Genomic DNA, 19,010 nt, shown 5'->3' with positions numbered 1-19,010 from the left:
ACAGCTGCAGTGCAACAACAACAACAACAGCAGCTGCAGTCACATCTTTTGTTGCGGAGCACCTTCAGCGCCTCGTCGGATGAAGGATTAGTGTGAGGTACACTCAACATATCGGCGTTTTCGTTTTCTCACCACTTCACTAACCAGATTACTATCCCCACTTAACTCCAATGTAATTTAATCCTGTTAAGATTTGAGATAGATGCGGTGCTAATCTCTAGGTTTGATTTTTTTTTTTTTTTTTTTTTTTTTTTTTGCATGCCTGACCCATCGACTTGTGTGTTTTTGCTGTTTGAAATCATGAAGCACATTACATTCAGGTGAAAAAAATAACTGCAAACCTGTGCTTCATTTATCTGAATTACATCCGTAATCTGCAATGCTTTGCGGTTTCAACACCCCAATGATAGCATGACATTATGCTTGCAGTGTAGGCTTTAAACCAAAACCAATACCTCACTTTACCCTTGAAAGTGACATGATGGGCTGCCAAACAGAGAATATAGCCTGTAAAGATACAAACTCTGCAGGTGTATGTATTCATTAGACAACTGGATATCTGCTTGTTGAAAAACAGAGACTGCTTCTGCTGCCTTAACGCTCAATCTTTGAATTTGATGACTGGCATTGTCATGCAGTAAAGCAGGATACAGAATCTGATTATCTTTCAAAGGCCATTGTTGCTCAGACTAGACCATATCAGCTGCAACTTGTCATTGTTTTACCCCCTTAATCTGAGAGCTGGTGGCCAGCTGTTTGTAGATGATTATCCAGTTATTTATAAAAAAATATTGACTGGTATGTAAAAGATAACATTTCAATGTCTCCAGAGTTTGGTGTAATGTCCTCAAACTGTTTCCACATTTATATCTTTGATCATTTATTGAATTATATGCAAGACTAATCACTATATACACTGCATAAATCACGGTCTGCAGCGGTATGTTTCCATTAAGGTGTTGGTGAACATTTAATTCATTCAAGTTCCTCGTATGATCATTTACAACAGACCTTATCTAGAATGTAAGATAAGGTTTACTCCAACAAAGGCCTTGTATTGCACTGTTTCTCACACTAGTGCCTAAATAGTGTTGTTATCGTACTTGTGCAACAGTTTGTTGTGCCACTTGTTGACGGAAAGAAAGCAAAAACTTGACAATAGCCACCACCAAAAGCGGTCTTATCTTCATTGAACACCAAAAAATGTTACCCTGGCTCCATAATGGTTAATCCGAAGTCTGTAATGCTTGCATTGTGAATGTTTCCCATATCTTTAAATCATACTTTGAATGATTAAACCCAGGTGACCCAGGTTTAAACCATGTGTTCCTAAACAACCTCCAAACTCTTGATTGACAGTTCTAAACTCAGCCTAGTTTTAATTGGTGGTAATACCTAATAAAAGAGTATCTTTACTTCCTTAAAGTAATTCCTGTGTACACCAAGTGTGAACCAATGGGATAACTGAGAGACTGTTTGATTTCTTTTAAGTATTTACTTTTATTTACGACTATTGTTGGTGTAGAACGACTGCATGAACACAGTGCTGTGAGCAGATGTATTGTGTGAGTAGCGCTGCATCTGTAGGTATGTTTGACCAATGACACTGTTTTTCCGTCTTCTTTAGTATTCTTACAGCTTGTATGACCATATAAGTGCACAGTTCTTCTCCCAACATCAGCAAGTGTAGCCTTGAACTGATTCTTATGCCCTTTTCTACCATTTGTGGTGAAAGGCATAGAGAAATATTCTAGAGCAGTGTCTCAACAATGAAGCTGCTGTCGTGTACCGAACAACACATCGTTAATGACTGAATTCTCTTGTGACATTGTTGACTAGTTGCCGGTGATGGCGTATTGACATAGTGAAGAAACTTTTGAGAAAATGTTCTCAAGTTAGGAAATGAGTCAATGTTTACTTTGGTAGTTTCTGTTTTCTCTGTGCCAATTTGTGTTTTATATTTGCGTATTTAGAAGCTGGCAGTCGATTTTAGTTAAACTATTGTCAATGTTTCTGCAAAATTCAATTGAGTTACTATAAGATTGTCCACATCATCATCACTGTTTTCACCTCTGATGTATTGAGTTGGTGCATTTGAATGGATGAATGGTTTTTCCCATGTTGTTTTCTAAAAGACAAAAAGACATTTGGCATGTTTTGGGAGTTGTGTAAGCAGCCAGTGCCCCCTTTCCTCTTGTAACAGGTGCATGCAGAGCAAGCTGTTGCATGTGCTTATTTTAGGTTCATTTAATGGCTTCAGAGGGTTTTCTATGCTAATGATCCTTTCATAAAGCTGAACAGATTAGTCCATACATCGATAACTTTATTGACAGAAAATGTTTTGAAAATCAGTAAATATTTGTGTCATATTTCAAGAACGAACGCCAAATATTACTTAATTTAATTATTGCTGCTTTTTCTTTCTGTGTGAATTGTATTTTGTTCAGTTTTGGACCGTTTGTTGGCCAAAACAAGTACTTTTAAAGATCAAATGAAAAATAATCTGCAGATTTATAGATTGATTGTTGCAGTTATAGAACTTTTTTATTTATTTTTAATCAGAACCGTAAATAAAAGGCACCAAGATAGTAAGCTCTCCCATTGTCAGTAACATTTGAGGCCTATTCATTGTTCGGATACTGTAATGTATTAGTTTGTTATGTTTTATACTAACACCACATCACCACCAATAAATCCTCAACATGTGGGGAGCAATGTGTCATTGTAGAATTAACTGTAGATGTGTGCTCTACTGGAAACAATATGACAAACTAGTCCAATTGGACCGTGATAATATTGGCCTCATATCTTTTTAACGTCACTCAGATGATGGCAGTTGGAGGTCCAACCAAGTAATTAAATTCTTAGCATCAGCAGTTTCTCTTGTTGTCATTTCAAACTCCCCAGAAACATCAATAGTGTAATGGTCCGTAACGGTGTTTTCACCTCATTGCGGATGCTAAAGATGGTGTCATGTGCTGTCTGGTAAATGTAACTGGCACTTTTCTCTTCCATGTAGTCATACATTTTTGCTATAGGCTATACTAAGGGGAAGACGGAGCTCGCCCCTTCCATGTGTGTGTGTCACATGTATTCAAGTTTTGCAACAAGAGAGACGAGGGGTAAACATGGTGTTGACATTGTCAAGTCAACTTCTGTTACAGCGTTTCACTCGGCACACAGGTTGTGTTTGAACTGGTGCGACATCATTGTTTAAGCTTTAAGTAAAATACAGTGTTTATTATGCATGTGTTCTGACTGGTTTGGCGAGGGTTAGTCTGTGTAGTATTTTCCATTATCCTTCTGAATCTCTGCAGAGGCTGGTGATAAGTGTTTGGCTGCCAAGAAGCGCTTATCCTGCTCCTTTTAAAGCAGGTGAAAGCATGCAGAAGAGTGCAAAACAATGGATGGTTTGATTGCAGGCAGCGACTACAGTTTTGGTCATGTGATAAAGCAATGTCATGAGATTAGTCAGCTACCTGAGGAAGACCATGTAGGGTAAAGGAAGAACTGGGAACCTGTGTGTGCAGGTAGCTATTGTGTCGTCTTTTTTTGTGAAGATATTTGTTACCAAGGACCAACTGAGATTTTAAAGACCTGCCACCTGATGATTGGATGGTATCTTTCAGCAAATGAAAACGGGAGTTTTCAGAGTCACCATGGTAACTAAAAGTGCTCCGCTAACTTGATCTGGAGCAGGCTATATTCAGACTAGGGATGTCCCGAGTTGATATTTATAATTTATAGCAACGTTGCAGTCTCACTGACCTCAGTCAGGCTGTATAAAAAGCACTGACCCACCTCTCTATACCAAATGTTGTTTGCTCTTTTAAGAGACTTTAATTTCACCATTTTCTTTCTAATGATAGAAATCCAAATTCTCCTCCACTCTGATGAAGGTTTGTCTGTTCACAGCAATATTTAACTACCTCTTTGTTTTTCATAATGATAAATGAGTGAAAGATATAAGCCCAAGTGTATTGATTTAATTCTTGGTCTGTTGCCCACTGGCTATTAAAGCTGGCTTAACAGATAGCAGGTAATGTACATTATCTGCTCAACTGTATATATTAATATTGAATGAATAGCTTATTAAATGCGTTGAAGGCCTTTCATACACTAGATGGATGGTCAATCACAAGAGTCTGTATTTTTTAAACAGTATTTGTGGGGAAAATGTACATTTTCATAATATTTGAGATGCTGTTCTATCGGTTTTAACGTACATCTGTGCATCCAGTTTCTCTCTAATGATTTGCCGGCTTCTGTGACCCAGTTCAGAGAACATCTGGCTCTGCCTCATTCCGTCTTGCTGTTTATCAGCAGATATGTTCATAAAGCCAAATCCTTCTTCAGTATGAAGTCTGCTGGCTGATTATGACACCGCAGAGGAGCATGCTGTGAACAGCTCCAATCTCTCCTATATAACATGGAACAATTAAATAGATTACTGGTATAAAAACAAGACATTTATGTAGAATAGTTTATGTAATGGAAGGGTTTTTGATTACCACAGAGGGAAAATGATGTCATAAAAGTAAACCCTGCAAGAAATGGTCTGTTGTAATATCAGCTGCAGACGTGCATCATATCTCTGCTAGAAGCTGCTTTAATAATATACAGTGTAGTCTAACTGACTTTATGTGCTTTAGCCTGGGGAAATGCTTTGACTTAAGGCCTTCTTAGTATCTATCTATCTTCTACACACACGGCGAAACATCGGCATGTATTTTATTTAACTTATAAACGAGACGTCCTGCTGAAGAAATTAATTCCTAGCTATGAAAATGGACTTCTAACTAATTGTATATGGCTTCGTTCAGTTATATTATATCGTCACTGAATTATATGTACTACCCTTTTCAAATAAAATGCACTGAGAAGGTTTGTGACAAGGATTCAGTGCAGCCCGATTCATTCAGATTCACTGCAGAAGAACATGCAGCAAACAAAAACCTTTCTTTCACTCAATGATATGACATCATTTTATAAATATAATGTTCTCCTTTTTTTTCTGTTTTGATTCTACCTAGTCCACCAAGAAGATCCATACATTATGCTTAATTATCCTTAGGAAAATCAGGGTTTAAAACATCTGGTGATAACCACTTTCATGGACCGGTTGCCCAAGATTGATTTCCCGATAGTCTGGTGATGAGGAAACACAGCATCCCTTTGAACTACTCAGACCTTGCATTTATTCAGACTATTCTGTGTCTACTGTACCATTTCTAAGAGAGGCATTGCATAGAAATTGTACAGGGATCCAGAATGTTTTTGTTGTTGCTACTTGTTTCACGTGACATTTACATCTGCCTACACGTTCTACAGAATTAAATAAATGGCCCTCCAGTGCGGTCTATGATGTAATTGACCACACATGTGGACGCGTCCTCCAATTGTTGCCTGAGCCTGTATTTGGCTGTAATCAGACTTGTTTTTAGAGCTGCTCATTTGTAAAAGGACCGACAAGCTGCATTTTTGTGCAAATTGTGAACAGCTCACTGTTAGCTAAGTCTGGCAGTATAATTCAAATGATACAAAATCTGGCTTGTGTGAACAGGCAAAGTGGTGGGTTTGGGCCCATAAAGAAGCTCCATATTTGGCTTTCAATAGCTGCAGTGTGCTCTGATTTTTAAACAGGCTGAACAGGCTCATGCTGGTCAGCACCTTGTTCACTGACCTCACGACACCAGTCGCCTGCCTGTGATGTCATGTGATCGATTTGCAGTTATACCTCTTGTTACCTCTTGTGTTTACCTAATGTTGTTTTCATCTGTTTACCACTAGTGCTGAAGAACTTACAAGTCTTATCCGTTCGCACCCTTGATCTGCGAGTATCTTCTTTCAGTGCTGACGTCATTAAACGAACACACCTTTCTACTGCAGAGAGTCTTTGTGTTTGCTCTCAGCGTCATATTTGACAGCAGTCTGAGAACAAGCCAAATTGGATTTTAGTTAACATTGTTCTGCAGAGTCTATTAGTAGAGCAAAGGAACATACTTTCCAGGAACAGGAACAAAGAAACTGGTACAACTAATACTCAATTAGTCTATTATAGAAAATAATTTAATTTATTACCATAGCAAACAAAACAAACAAACTTTATTATTTGGCTATATTTCTTTGATTGACTGCATAAAGAGCTGAAACAAGTTGTGCCCTGTCTGATGAGAGAGGCCAGTTAAATGTTGTATTATACTGAAGTGTCATGTTGTATCTAGTGTCTCCCTGAGGTTCTTCAGCACATAAACACGGCTCAAAATACTATTTTCTGTGCACATGCACTGATTCATTGATGTAGGGCCTATATACCACCACAAATGTTTTTGAGAGTTTTAAACATGACATTTTAGTTTACAATGTATTTTGAGATGACTTCCCGTTCCAAAAAAACAAACAAACTGTGCAGTATAATCAATTAAATATACCGGTAAGCCATTTGACGTGGTCGGTGTCGAGGCCAAAGCATGAGAGTTGGCGGCCCTGAGCAGTTGTGTGCACAGCTCTAATTGTATATGCACTACTGTGCATGGGGTATTTCGAGCCCTTATACATATGTATGAGCTTTTTGAGGTCTGAAGTCAGGTTTCTGAAGTCTGCAAGATGCCTTGATGTTGGTCTACTAATGTGTCCTTTTTATCTTTTATCAAAATTAGCAAGTTTAGAATAGCAAGAGATTTGTTTAAAAACAAAGCTTCTAAACACTTAGTTTGCAAAACATGCCTGAATAATTATTAGCATGTTGTTGTTTTTTAAAGTTTATAAATTATTACTAAAGCTCTTTCACCCCCGTGAATTCAAGTTTATAGAAAGATGCTGGATGTCAGATTGCACTTTTTAGATGATCTGTGTTGATTTGTGAGCACACCAGTTCCTATTGCAGAAGCACACACATCTTATTGTGCACAGAACAAAGTACTTCCTCGTTGATGGAGCTCATCGAAGGTGATTTCCTTCTGTGGTTTCACAGTTTTGGCTGAAGGCCGATGGGGCTGTCTGAATGAAAGGCAAGTTGCTGAAAAGGAGACGAGGCTGTTGGTGTAGCTGCAATGTCTCCATCCCCCTCTGTGCCAACACCCCCAATTTGAGAATTGACGCTTCTCATGCTCTATTCCAGTATGTGATGGAGGGGACTTTTGTTTGGCAATATTCAGTATCCCGAATAGATGAGATGAGGATAAAGGCGCCCAAGAGGAAGTGGAGCAGAAAGTAATGGGTGTCAGTGCAGTCCAATGTGTTTGCAGCTGATTGGGAGACCCTATGAATAAGTCAAAAATTCCCTTTCGCTCTCTGTTTCTCCTCCCCTATTTTTCTCGCCTGTTTTTTATCCCTCCCTCTTTCCTGCTCTATAGCTCTATTGTGCTCGATGAGGATAGTGGAGGGATGATCCTATCTTTTAGCTCAGATCAGATCAGCTGGCCAAGCTAATACTTTTCCAGGCATGCACTGACAATACTCCGTGTTGTGTTGTGCTCTGACCTGAGCAGCAAGATTATGCCGCATTTCTAAGATGAGTCTTCAGATCTCCTCAGATATCAGTAAAATGAGCAGATTGTCTTTGTGCATTACAATGCATGTTGCACTAATGCTGTAGCAGAACAGTGTTTAGTTGCAAAATGAAAACGGCTCGATAATTATCTCATTCAAATTGTTAATTTTCAACATGTAACTGAAAAGATTACTGCGTTCCCAAGGTAAAAAATGCATTTATTTTGTGTTGTGTCGTCAGACAGGACATTGCTATTTCACTATATCCTAAACTTAATCAATTCCACCCCCATTCAACAGCTATGTGTAGTTAAAGAAGTATTCACTAACATACTGAACATTATGTTCCACAGTTTCAAAGCCAGCCCCTAACGAGCATAACTTAACGTGATAAGAGAGAAAGAGGTTCTTATGACCTAAATTTGAGCGCTAATTAACATGCACCATGGAACATGTAAAAAAAAAAAAAAAAAGATCTTACAGGAGCTTAATCTAATCCCATTAGTTTGGATTTTGTTTCCCATCACCACTCACAAGAGATTAGACCAATGATCAATACAACAGTTTATATTCCAAGAGACTATACATATAGCCAGTGGCACAAACGCGTCATGTTGTTGTGCCACTTAGCGGCTGTTTTACATGTGAATAATATCAAAAGGCATCTCACAATACAGTGAAATTGTTGCTGTTGGATCCATCATCTATCATCCACTGGGATCCAGGTGCTTGAGTCCTAAATGACAAGGTATCCATGTCAAGCAATTTCTATTTTCAGCAGTTGGGTAACTTAGGCTAAATCTATTGTGGGCTTCGTTTTTTAGATTTAAATGTCTCTTGGAGCAAACACTTCTGCATGAACAGTTTTGGTCTCACTGAAGTGATGTATTTATGTCAAACCTGAGACCAAGTCTAACAAGAAACAACAAGAGAGCCCCACCCTGTTCTCCTGGAGGCCTAGAGACACGATACACCTGCCAAACTAGCTCTGTGTGCAATCAGCATCCTATTTCATCTTAAAAAGGTAAAAACAAAATGGCTATAGTTATTTCAGACCAAGTCCCATTGACGATAGAATACAGAGCATGTAGTCAAACACTCTCAGGGTTCCAGTTAGATGGTTATATGATACAAAATGGCTTCTTCTAACCCCCACAAGTAATGTTTAATAGACTGAAAAAGATTGTGACAAACTTCTTGTGTAACAACAGATGACGATAATGAGACTGACATTGCTGTATGATAGGGGAGGGCTCCAATTTCCTAATTCTCTATGGTACTACTGACGAGAACAGGTTTGGCTTTCAAAGCTTTTTGTCCTCCATATTTACTTGTTTTACTACCTTTTCGTGTAACTGTGACACAGCTGTAGGCTTTTTATTGATCTACATTTGATACCTGGATCTAGCCAGGGTCAACATCGTAATCTCTCATTTCCCAAATGTAGATTATTTCTTTCTCTTGTCAATAAATAACACCAAATTACATGGGCAGACAACTACATGATCATTACAGGGTTACAGTATGTATGCACACTTTTTCAGCACTGATCAATACAAGGCGGTCAGTTGATGCAGACTATCATTCATTCACACAGTAGCAGTGGCTATTTCCTGCTTGTTACAAGTACATAGGGGCATATCTACCAGGTCCTTTTAATTTTATATGACACCAGTACTGATTTACATGCAAGATGATAATCTGTAATTTGTGCCGGGCTGTAATATTCCTGATTCAACAGTTTTCAAGGAGCTACAGTTTCGAGGCCAGTCTCAAAGTGTGCAGGACCTTCTTAGCATTAGCTGTTGTTTGTGGTATTGTTTGGAATATTCACAGCACTGTCGTTGCGTTTAACATTTCCTCCATTTCCTTTTTTGATATAATAGCTTTTTGTGTAGATAATCTTTTGAAATATGCCAAAGACTTTGTGCACCCAGAGAATAAGTGGGGTTCCTTATACTGAGGAGTAGTTCTTGACGAGAATTAATTGGTTCATCTCTGTCTAGTGACGGTATCTACAGCATGAATGATCCTTATGCATGTGAATTAATATCTTACCAGAACTTCTAATTGATTATTCCATGCCCACAGTTTCAGCTGACAGCTTTTAGCTATGAGGCAACTTTGCTATTATTAGACCCTTGGAATTTTCTGGATAATGAGGTACAGCCCCATGTCCGGCTTTGCAAGTCTTAAATTGACAAAACTGTAGCTGACTATCGCTCAGTGACGTAAAACTCCCAATAACTGAGTTTAGTTTGGACAATTAACAGTGTTTCCCCTACCATTGTCTTCAGCTTGATCTCCTTGTGCTATCTCCAACATGCTTCCGATGCAGCTATCGATGGTTGATAGTGAAGGCAACATGAATGAAGATGATGATCATAATTAATTGGGGCGTGAACTCCCTTGGTAGAGCGGGCGCCCCATGTACTAAGATTAAGTCCTTGCCGCAGTGGCCCGGGGTTTGAATCCGACCCGTGGCTCTTTGCTGCACGTGTTTCACTCTCGCTCTCCTTTCTTGTCTGTCTTCAGCTACACTATATAACTGTTTTATAGCATACTTAATTTTCTTCCCCCTGAAGAAAGAAGCTGTTACTCCTGTATAAGATAATCCAAACTGTATACATTACAGTAGCTCACACTCTGTGCTTAAGTTGATACAGAGGATACATTTACAGGGTAGAGGTTCTCTAGTTCAGAGAGGTTACATGTTGACCCATTTTGCTTCTTTATTAACTATTTTAAACACGGCATTTAATGAGGAGACTTTATGGCTTGAACAAGCCATTAGGGGAATGTTATCCATTTCCTGATTCTCCAGTAGGCAAACAAGGATAATGTGGCAGTTGTCTGCATGGATACATATCTCTGACCTGAATGTGTCTGACCTGGTTATTGAGTCTTGGCAAACTGCATCTCCGTCTTTCTCGCTCTCATGAACAAACCCAAAAAGCAGACAAGCAACTGTATTTGATGCATAGTCCTGTATCTATTTTCTTTTCCAAGCTAAGCATCATCTTTCAAACATGGCTATAACTGAGAGGTTTTTAAAACTATGTCCATATATTATTCAAGTTATAGTAAATTCACCTTCATCTACCTTCACTGTGTGCTGTATTCATATTGCTTTTTATGACTGGTTTGCTATCCATTCCTCAGATTTTTCCATTCTTGGCCATCTGTGTGGGTAGCCTAGATCATGAGCAGATAGCCCTCCAGGTCCTTTTCAGCTCTGTGAGCTGGAAACAAGACAAGCAACATTGGGCTGCCGCACTTGAACTCGCTATAAATTCATATCAGCATACTTAGTTCACTGTAAACTCTAATCGGCTGCATATCTCATGGTTCAAAAATAAGGGTAAATAAGGTAACTCTGTATATTCAAAGTGTCACATGGTTGGCGTGATCTTAATAACCAGCTTTAAAAGCTTTGCATTAATACCTCCCTATAATGTTGTATAATATCCATGGGGAGAGGAGTTGCCTGGAAAGTATTCGCAGGATCGGACGGCCTTTCTTCATCCCCAGGAAAAGCAAAACATATTGAAGTTTGAAGGCAGTTTTAAACCAACAGAAACATTACAAAGGCAATGGTGGACGTGCCCAATTTCTCCATAATATTGACTTTTTTTCTTGCTGTCATTGTGGATATTTTATTGAGACAGCTGGCTGTTGTTTATTTGTGCTGTATCATAGGTTACTCAGTTGTAATACTATGCGTCACGGCAGAAAGGCATTCCACTGAGGCGTTAATGGCAGCTGCTATACCATTAGTGCAGTGGGTGGTGAGTTCTGGGTATTCCCTGCATTGAGATGATTGTTTGGCTGCTTTTTGTTTATGTAGCCAAATATGTGTTTTATTGCTTGGGCAGCTATTTTCATGTGACATTAAACTGGCCAACTTTCTACCTTTTTTCTAGAGTAGCTCGTATGTTTTAAACCTAATCTGCAAATCTACTGTTGTAAAGAACTGAAAGCTTTGAAACTCTACTCCTTAACCCTTAAAGTTATTGTGACTTTGTTAATGAAGGGCTATTGTTTGGGTCTCCTCGCTGCAGAAATTAATCTCATGGGTTCATAGTTAACTGCATCTCATATTTAATTAAGAACTTATCAGCAGAAGGGATTTCTGGGCGGACTATTTATAACAAGCAGGGTTCTTGCCTTCTTTGCCCTGGTTGGGTCTTAATGAGGAAGAAACTGCTCTCCAGAAATCCAGGATTAAATGCTGAAGGTTTTTTAACATAGTATGGACAAAAAACATTGTAATTTAAATCGCCACCTAGAGATGCTCCAAGATTTGTTAAGCTTCAAATAGGGTTGCGTGTTGTTTTTAACAAATCCACTCATTAATTTGCTATGCCTTTAGGGGAAAGGGGAAAGTTCAGGAATCAACAGCCAAATTATTTAAAATAAAAGTTGGCCTGTTTTTAGATGATGCAACATTTATGCAAACCATTCTAGCATGTCGGCAGTGGACCCGCTCATCCTGTTGCAGCTTTTTGCTTGTCACATTTAGCTTTGAAAATAGAGGACTTTGCTGTGGGTTTGTTGCACTCTTTGGGTCCATAAAGACCTCCCAAACTGTTGGGACAATTGTAGAAATGGGACATTAAGTAAAAAGAGGAATAGTAAGAGAAGGGAGGAAGAAAAACTCATGCGTGTAGAGAGAGGAAAAGGTCCAAAATAATAAGCAAAGTGCTTTGCTACAGAAGGCCGCAAGCTCACAGTTGATAAAACAGCTAGTTTATTCGATGAGGCAGCTTTGCACACAAGACTAATTTCTGCTTCCTCTTGTCAATAAACATGGCCTTTCTAACTACAATTGTTTTCTCTGTTTCACATGGAATACCAAGCAGGAGAAATTATTCAATTAGCCTTACCTAACATACGTTTCACTAGGCAGCACACATTGAATGCACTTCTCTGCAACTGTGGCACAAGAATCATCAACCTGACTCGTATTTAAACTGACCATTACCTGCAGCTAAAACTGTGCGTTTTAAAACAAGTATTTCCTTCTTGGTTTTCTTCTTTCATTAGACTAGCCTTACCTCTACAGGGCCGACATTTCTCCCCCGAAACAAACGGCTCACCTGATGCCGTTCTTCTGGGATGAAAGTGGGATAATTAATTTCTATCGAATAGACAGTTAAATTAAGTTGACGTCAATCGGCGGCTGCGGTGAGCTTGACTCACAGGATACCCTGTTGCACATCTCAGCAGAATTGTCAACAATCTTCACGTCTCCAGGAAGTGGCTTTCAAAGACTCAACAAGGTAGTCCATAAAAGGCGGTAGTTGTAGTTGTGATCTTGACACTTTGGGTATTTGACTTGCAAATGGAACATTTTAGTCTCTAAGAGCAAGCGGAGGCATTCGCTTTTGGTTCAACAACCCCAAATATATTCAGAGCAGTACTGCACGGTTTCAGTTCAGTTGTCTAAACAACTCCCAGAGAGGAAAGACTTTTAATGCAATGTAACGTTTGACCAAGTCCCAAGTTCCAATTGCTTCACATGCAGGTTTGATGGAATACATTTGTATTGTTGGCAGTGATACAAAGCTGGCCTCTTATTATGTGATACCAGCAGATATTACACAAACAAAATCAAAGGTTGATTACTATAATGACCTATACGTTAAGCTGTAGGATTATAATCTTCAGTAGAGGACACACTGAATGGAGAGAATATGCAGAACGTGTTATTGTGAGATGCATCCACTGCTTGTCGCCCCACAGATATTGTTGGATGAAGAGGATTACAAATACAGGAATGTCACAGTAAAATAATCATTAATTCATAAAATAATCTTTAACTCAATCCTAACTAAGTTGTTCTACTTCTAATTCCTGTCAATCCTTTCCCCTAAGATGTGATGAAACGAAGATAAGCAAAGCAAGCTCCCCAAATTTCATTCAAAAACCATATTTTGTGAAATGCCAGGGTTGCCCTACATCATTTCTACATTGTGACATTTTAATACTAAGTAAATTGCTGGACAGACTTAACAGCTTGCACAAAAGGTCAAAAGATTACCATGCAAAGAGGTGATTAACAAGCACGTTTGAGAGGACACAACCTTTGGAAGTGGATGCCTTACGCCTAGTGTTTGTCCTTCTCTGGGGTATCCATGACACCTCCATAACCTCAGACTTGTGAAGATCGGAACAAATGAAATGGAAATAAGACTGCATTAATTTGCCTTAGGCCCATCTGTGTCTAAAGAAATTATGTGGGAATTATTCATTAGAGTAATTATGATAGTCATCTCAAAGGAAATCGCCTAGATTCTGAATATTTGCAATCCTCTGCAGTGTGAGCCTGGCTGGTTTGTGCTGAGGGTAAATAGAGAATACAGCTGTATCCCATTACTGCTGTATCCCATTACAGCTGTATCCCATTACTGCTGTATCCCATTACTTAAGTTTGTTTCAATAAGTTGAGATGGCTAAATGAAAAGTTTGTTGCAATATGTTCACTATCAGTCTCTTGCATAGCTGTCAGCTTATGCAACTTTTTTCCCAACCTCGTAAAATATCAACACTTGTGTTAGATGTGTCAACATAAGCATCCTTCTAAGTACATAATATTTGTATTCCTACGTGTTGCTTGCTGGTAATCCATTTTGTGCTCGTGGTACGGTGAAACGGAAAGTGGTTTGACTGAGAAGATATTTTTGTTCCTCTGAGAATTAGAATTATTTGATTTTCTGTTAGTGTTTAGTACTTTATGATCTGCTTGTGGTTGTATTGAGTTGCATGATGCACCACACACACCGTACCAAAGATAACTGCATATTCAATGAATCTTTTTAGAGCTTCAGCTTGCTCACCACATGCACATGTACATGAGGCACCGTGGCCTTTTGCTGGAACCATAATGCATTATAAAAGAATACAAAAACATTTTCTGATATAAAAGAATGTGTGTAGGTTACATCTAAATGTTCCAATGGATACAAGTCTCATTGTTATGATGAGTTCAGTCTATCAAAGTCCGCTGAGAGTAGAAAATTGGTAAGATGCTGTAAAAGGGCACTTTGTCTTTGTCACAGATCAGATTACTTACCCTCATTTCACCACGAATTCAAAGAAAACAATCATGGTTTTGTTTCCTATAGTCACGCAAGACCACTGAGACCTAAGAACGCTGGTGAGAACCAAAACCAGAGGGAGAGCAAAACTGGAACTTCAGGTTCCTCTGAGTCGCATACCCCCGCTACAGATACTGACAACACAACACATTTGTCTTTCTGCCTAATTCAACTGTAATTCCAGCCGTCGTTTCCTGTTACTTAGTTTTTGGATTCATGGATTGCTTCCTATGTTTAGTTATCAAGCACTACTTGTGGGGAAATGCCAGCATGTTAACTGCCCTCGGTGGTGAAATAAGAAGGAATGCATGGATATGAGTCTAAGCTGTGCTGCTAGGTTTGAGAGTATGGAGCATGGCGACATGGCTCTGTGTGTTTTAGTCAGTTGTTGAACTGTACTGTCCTCTTAAGTCAATATGCCACTGCATTATTGAGAAGCAGCAGCTCTCCTGTTGTGCCAGCTGCAGTTGAATGCGACAGGAAAGACCTCACCAGGGAATATGTTGTGCACTGCTTTCTCCACCACTGCATTAATGCATCGAATTTTAATTAAGGTTGATTGCAGGTTTAATAACTGCAATTAAAAAAAAGTGTATTTCAGGGTTGATGAAGTCGTCATGTTCCTGTGTATTGCATAACCTGTCATTTAGGAACAGTCATCGCTCAATAGGCTATAGGGCTGCAACTATTAGTCAACATCGACTGCATGTCTCCTGTGTAAAATCAGCCACGTGCGTATTCATTCTGCACTTGTATGTGTCGGCATGCACTAAGTATACGTTTAAGAATTAAAAAAAAATCCCAGAGCAGTCTAGGGTTACTTTAAATGGAAACCCTATAAAGTTTGAGTTTTGTTTGCAAACCTGAAGTTGCATTCCACAGCAGTGTGGTATGTTATTCTGGTGAACACTCGTGGTTGTGAAACATGCCGCCTAAAGATTGTATAACTTGTATTGTGTGAATACTACTTGGTTGCACAGAGCAAATTAAGTTTTCTTGCTGCGCTGGTGGGTGATAATAAAGAGGATCTCCATGATAAAGGACATGATCCCATTTGAGAAGAGTTAAAGCTGCATTAAAGGAAGCGTGAGAGAACAAGCCTACGGTCTGCTGGCAATCTGCCCTGCATTGAGGAAGTAACTTTTTCTTTCCTCTTCCTTTACAGACAGAGGCAATTCAAGTGTATCCCACAGGCTCTGCAGGCTGTTATGCTTTTTGTTTTTCTTCCCTGCATTGTTTTTGTTGCCATAATCTCAAATATAAAATTTCAGCTGTGGCCCAGCAATCCTTTAACAGTCCACTGCAATCTGGATCAAAAGCTCCTTTCATAAGGAGAGAGCTCGCCCGTACTAATCACATTCTGCCATATCAACCAGACGAGTACTATTTGCTATAAATAACACAAGCTGCTTGCAAATGCTGTCAAATGCTGCACTTTCGTTTCCGCTTAACCCGTTACACACACACACGCAAACATATATACACACACGCAAACCTCCACACAGACACAACAGAGTTACAACAATACCTACTGGGCCTATATTGAATACATATGCCCTTTAGTATTTTACCCCTTGTCTATTATTTCACGTCTTCACAAAGCGCCATTGGCTGGTTATCGGCAACACAATGAGGTAGACATACATTTTAATTTTGAAGCAGAGACAAACTACTAATTTGTTCCCAACACCTTCTCCTGGATATACTAGAAGTAGGTCAGTGAGTGCTAGTTGGCCACTGTGGAGGAACTCGGTGACCCTCGGTACACACACACACACACACACACACACACACACACACACACACACACACACACACACACACTCTCACACATTTCAATCTTAGTCCGTCTCTTTCAGAGTTCACTTTCAATAACCAATCTTTCACTTTGACCACAGACCTTTTGTAGAGCCCGTTCTACAGCCGATGCTTTTCTACATTTCCTAAAACAGTTGAGCAAGCTCAGCTATGTGTTTTGTGTGTGACTTTGGGGGTCGGAGAACTGATCCTACCCTTGACCGTAGTCTCTATAGCAACAGCACTGACCCGGGAGGCACTTAAGTTACAGGGAGAGAGGTTGTGACATAGAAGTGGTTTCCTGGCTCTGACTGGGAGACTAAAGTGGGATTCTGCGACTGGTCCTGCCCTCTGGACTATTTCATTCACTGTTGCACAGAGGAAGCCACAAGGATCATTGCCAGGCTGCTGAGTCACATGTCCACTATTCACACATACCTATACATTTTGACATTTCTTAATAAATACAGCTAGTGGTTTTTTTTAGGCCAAGCTGTCACTAGCACATTGATTTAAGTAAATGTGCTGCTTAAATAAGTAGGCTAAGAAAAAGAACGTCTCAGCCGAGAGCTTAACATGTCTTGAAATCTCTTTTGCATGTCTTGTACTTTTTAGTTCAAAAGTCAAATGCTCTTGATGGACTAAAGCTGGGTGAATGAAGACAGTCATCATTTCAATAACATGTAGGTCAGTGGATAAGCCCATCTATGTTTGAAGGCAGTGCGGGTCTCATTAGTGTGCTGCCTTCCAGATTACTCTCGGGGGGGGCTTCAGACAGCCAGCCGAGCAGTGCCACAGTTATCCAGCCCATTTCACTTTGTGTTTATTCTACAAGAAAGTTTCCTTCACGAGGGAAAACAAAGTAAAAACAACACTTTCATGACACACAAAAGAAAAGGCTACAGTAACTGTAACCATTACTGTCATTTATCAAGTAGGAGATGTTCAACAATACCAGCAGTTTGTGGAAGAAATGCCTCGAATGATGCAAGAGTTTATTCACTGCTGCACAACTGTGTAGTGCGCTATGCAGATGTAACGTGCAACATCGTTCTGCATGGTTTAGAGAATGTAATAATGTTTCTACATGCATCGGTTGATTTGTATATTGGGTATGACAAATCTCTGACCTAATTTGAGCAGCTGCAACTTCCTCCTATAATGATTGCTTATTTTGGACGACTGTAGTTCCTAATTGTGCAACATAGTTTTGTTTTTTTTAAGAATAAGGCTGACGTTATTCTGTATTTTTGTTCAAATCCCCCCCCCCCCCCCAAAAGACCAATAATGTGCTTGCTCGTATCTTAATACTTTCTGACTTACCTGTCCCGTCTCTAGCTCTCAACCCCGAGCCCATTTGTTTCTACTGAAGATATTAATCTTCAAAAATGACGATACTCGTTAGTAGGATCAATTCATTGTTAGTTTGCATTTGTTGACAATAACACAAATATAGTATCACCAGACCAATCCTTAAGTTACAAAACCAGGCGCTACAATACTACAAATACAAAATGTGCACGCCTTAACTAAGATGGTAAACATTACTGCTAAACATTAGCATGTTAGCATTGTCATTGGGAGCGTGCTGATGTTAGCATTTAGCTCAAAGCAACCCTGAGTATATCCTTGCAGAGAGACTGGCTGTAGACTAAGTATTAACATTATGAAGTCATTTAGAACGCATCCCTAAAGTGTGAGATTAAATTCTTCTACCAGCTTTAACATGTTCCCTACATCTTTGCTCTTGCTGCTTTGTGTTAATCTTTCAAACCATATACATGTCTCTCCCCCCCCCCAATTTTTCTCAGGAAACTTTATCCGCTCTTGCTTTTTGATAAGTCTTTCTTGCATAACTCACAACAACCTTCACCTATCCCATTTCTCTGTTAACCCATATAACTCTCCCTCTTCTCCCGGTCCTGCCTCTCCTCCACACTTTGAATAGCATGCGTCATCCATATGTTCAGTGCTTGTGCTCGAGGTGAATGGAGCCAAGCCCTCTGTCATCCCCTCTGGTGATAGACCAGATTACTCAGAGTATTTATACATGATCTGCCTGCTGCTATAGCAAAATGTGTGTGGGAGGCTGACAGACTCTTGGTTGTGCATACCTCATGTGAGTGTGGGCGTGTGGGCGTGTGCACACATGCACCCATTTTTAATGAGTTGGAGCGAGAGGTAACACTGACCGCTCATCTTTTGGGTCAAACTTGGACAAATTTGAAGTTTCTTTTGGAAACCGTGCTTCATAATTATGAAATAGTGAGTGTATATCTACTAATGCCATGGTAGGCTTTTAGGTCATATTTTGAGTAGCGTCAAAAATAGCGGCACCTACATTGCACTGTCCAAAAAAAGCATCTCTCTGCACACGTGCAAAAATGTGTACATCTGATAACAAAAATTGTACTCCGATAACCACATTTCAGAGAAAATCAAGACTTTCATGCCTTGTAGCAACCTCTAACACAAACCTTATGGTCACACCCACATGTAGTCTGCACCAACAGTGTAGGTCAAGGCTATCACAATTGTACAGCTCAGTTAGACAGTCAAGAAACACAGTGAGTGAAGGACTCAGAGATTATGTGCTGCGGCGGCACTCAGATTAAGGCGAGG

At 39.5% G+C, this 19,010-nt stretch overlaps 1 protein-coding gene across 1 annotated transcript in view; it reads left to right on the top strand.

Moving 5' to 3' along the window:
- erbin (erbb2 interacting protein) overlaps nt 1–19,010 on the top strand; it is a 44,529-nt gene that overhangs the window by 1,048 nt on the left and 24,471 nt on the right.

Source organism: Cottoperca gobio, chromosome 12, assembly GCF_900634415.1.
Source record: "Cottoperca gobio chromosome 12, fCotGob3.1, whole genome shotgun sequence".
Taxonomy (NCBI): domain Eukaryota; kingdom Metazoa; phylum Chordata; class Actinopteri; order Perciformes; family Bovichtidae; genus Cottoperca; species Cottoperca gobio.
The sequence above is the reverse complement of the archived record's forward strand: the minus strand, read 5'-3'. Positions and strand labels throughout refer to the sequence as shown.